We start from the raw sequence: 3,476 nt of genomic DNA, 5'->3' as shown, positions 1-3,476 counted from the left end.
TTTTCGGTCTAATCTCTGAGACTATAACTTGTGGTGTGTGTGTGTATTGTGGGGTCAGTATGCAGTAGTTAGTCGTTGATTCAAGATTAAGTATTGATTAATGGAAATGGAACTTATGACAACCTCGATCCCTGACCCCGGATTTGGAGGTGTTACAGTAAGCCACCTTGTAGAGGATTAATCGAAAATTAGTCAGTTAAATCGGGGAATTTTAGAACAGTGGTCGTACTCATTAAATTGACCACTTTAGAATGGATAATAAACTGGTTACGAGACATGTCACACCCCCGACTTAACATACAAAATAAATAACTTTTACAATATTTAAAAGAAAGTAAACTTGACCGAATCCAAGATCTTACAGTTTAGGGTTTAGAACAGCCCAACACTACCATCTATTACAACTGATTTTTTTATCGAGTCCTCACACAAAACTATCTCTTATTCTACCTGAGCTCGGACATACGCATCGGCGTCACAGGTCTTACATGCTGTCTGCTTGAATCTAACCATAGTTGCTAGCTGTAATATCAGGGTAAAATAAGGAGTGAGCCAAATGCTCAACAAGTGCTAAATAATACGGTACAAAGCATAACTCGAGATATATATAAAAGAATGACAATGCGAAGACGTAACCAATATTAACAAGAGATAAAACTTTGAGTGATGGCATCATTCGCTTGAATCAAAACATTTTCAAAATAATAACTTAAACAAAATCATTTTTTATGACACTACGGATTACAGCCGGTAATCAGGCGCGAAGTAATCCCGAACCTCGCTGGGTTCTAAAACATTAATGGAATCCCTAGGCAACTTTTAAGCCTACAATATAAGTGTGGAAAGGACTCGCGTCTCAGTCCAGATTCACTATTCAAAGAAAACATTTATCCCCCTTTGGGACTGAAAATCCACATTTTAATTATTTCAAAAACTAATGTCGATTTATGATAAAATCTCTTAAGTAGTAAACATTTTTATCAAGGAATTATAGATCAACTTGAAACACTGGAAATATGTCACCAAATCTCAGGGCCATGATCCACTAGACTTTACTATATTAGGGTAATTGAAAGGTTTCCATATACAAGAACTTTGACAAGTAAATTTAGCGAGGCTATTGGATATTATGAAAGAGTAATGCCAAACTAGGCTTAAAGCAATGGTTTTCGACAAGGTACAAGCACTAGAACATCGAGAAGATAAGCTTCATGAATACTAGGGGTGTTAAGGTATGAAGAAATGATCTTTAGCTCAAGGTATATCAGGATTGTCGAACTTTAGGGCAAGAAAAAGGGTTATCAATCAATTAAGAACAACTTTAAAGAATATCTGGCTTTTAGGTATCAAGGTACAGTTTCTATTGGGGTTCAAGCATCAGGGTGAGATGTCAATATTTTAGGAATCATTAGCATGTTAATCAAGAGGATCAATTAAGTATTATATCAAATCTTTATTTTATCGTGGCAATCTAATTACTTTGATATACTAGCGTGATACGACCTTTGATCTACTTGCAATACGTACTTGAGGGTTCAAGGAATTTTTATATAATATAAAGATAGATTTAAGAACCTCTTGGTTCAAATATATCAAGATAACTCAGGATAATCGCATCAATATATATGAACTAATTATCACACATTTGCAGTGTAATCGAAAAACAGGTTGAATCACTTGCCTTGAAAGAGGCTGGTCTGGTCTGGCTGGTAGGAGCAATTGGAAGCTTTACTCGACCTTTATGGCAAGTTTACCCTCGTCTCGAGATCCTACACAATTAATAATAACTTAATTATAATATACTCTCACCAACTCAACCTATTTACAACCCGAAATTAAACACAATGGCACTTAGGCCTATATGCACGAAATTTATAATCACCTCATAAATAAAATAGTACACATAGCCATATATACTAACATACCATATTTTAATACCAAATAATATCACACACATCATAATGCAACACTAGGCTTGGATGATCTCGATCCCCAACTAAGTCACTTGATCGCTAAACTAGACAAAGTCTCCAAATTGGGCCTTCTAACTCGATGTGCCTCTACTTAACTATCCAAAACCTATTGACCCTCACTTCGGCTTTTAACTCTAATGGATTTATACTATCTTGCTACCATAGTGGTCAACCCAGGTCTCACTCATAGATGCTCTAAAACTATGTGGTAAGTGAAAGTGCTCACTGGAGTAAATTTCAGAATGACATCTATGGTTTCTTAGACACTCTTAAACTACAAGTTTACCTCCAAAACTTCTACACTAGACTCTTCTGACCATAAGGCATCTCCCAAACTTGATGTGGCTAAAGGGTCTAGCTTGGGCCTCCTTGGGCCTAAGCTCAAAGTCCATGGTTGCCATGTTTTTTTGGGCAGAAAAAGCCCAGACTTGAACTAACTTGTGACACATGGTTCTAACTCAAATCCTATGAACTATGGTTGGAAAAACTCTTCTAACACTCCCTATAACTAAGGCCCAACAGGGCCTAATCAGGGCCTACCCATGACATGGTCAAAACTTCCTATTTGTATGTTGCAACAAAACTGTCCCCTGCTGGACAGATTTTGTGATTCCACTCGTGCACCTAACCAAACGACTTGTAAATCTCCAAAAAATACCTAAAACCTTTTATATACTCCTAATTCTAGCTTCTGGTGGCTTGGGCCTCAAAGTTCACAAGAATGACATGGTCAAAACTCACTCTAAACCTCAGGGTACCAAACTGATTTTCTGCAGAAACTAAGACTCTCCTTTCTCCAAGGTTCTCACTTAACAAACCCAACCACCAACAACCAAAATACCCAAACCATAACTTAACTATGGTGATTTACTGAACTAACTTCCTTACACTCAAAATAGGCTTAGTGGAGATCATCCTTACCTACGGTGCAACATAGCAAAACAAAGGAAATCACATTACACAAATTACAAGTCATCAAGTTTTCAAGGACAACAACTTTAACCCTTTTGATAAGTATAAACGAGATAACATCACATATTAAGGAGCACAATTCTTAATTAATATCTTAACTTAACATCACTTCGAATGATCAATAACTTCCAAAATTCAAGAGAAATCTACATGCCTGCATGACTTCGAGTCTTTCAAACCAAAACAACATGATTTCCAAATAAATTTTTATTATAAATCAACATGCAAGCCTATCATGGATTATATCTAAATGACCACCTAGCATGCAAAGGTTTTTACCAAGATTTTACTAAGATTTTCATGTTATTATCACAAAAACACACAAAATGAACAAAGCAACCAAAGCACCATCCATTCGGCTCCTATCAAGTCATGGACGAATGGATTAGGGTGAAAACAACATTTGCATAAGTGCAACACACTCATGTTTAGCCATTCTCATCACTATGATACTATAACTCATGGTGAAAGCCTTGAATTCACAAGAATCAAAGATATTCACTTTGAGTTTAACAAAAAAACATCACCATG

Source organism: Apium graveolens, chromosome 7 (assembly GCF_009905375.1).
Source record: "Apium graveolens cultivar Ventura chromosome 7, ASM990537v1, whole genome shotgun sequence".
NCBI lineage: Eukaryota > Viridiplantae > Streptophyta > Magnoliopsida > Apiales > Apiaceae > Apium > Apium graveolens.
Note: the sequence above shows the minus strand (reverse complement) of the source record.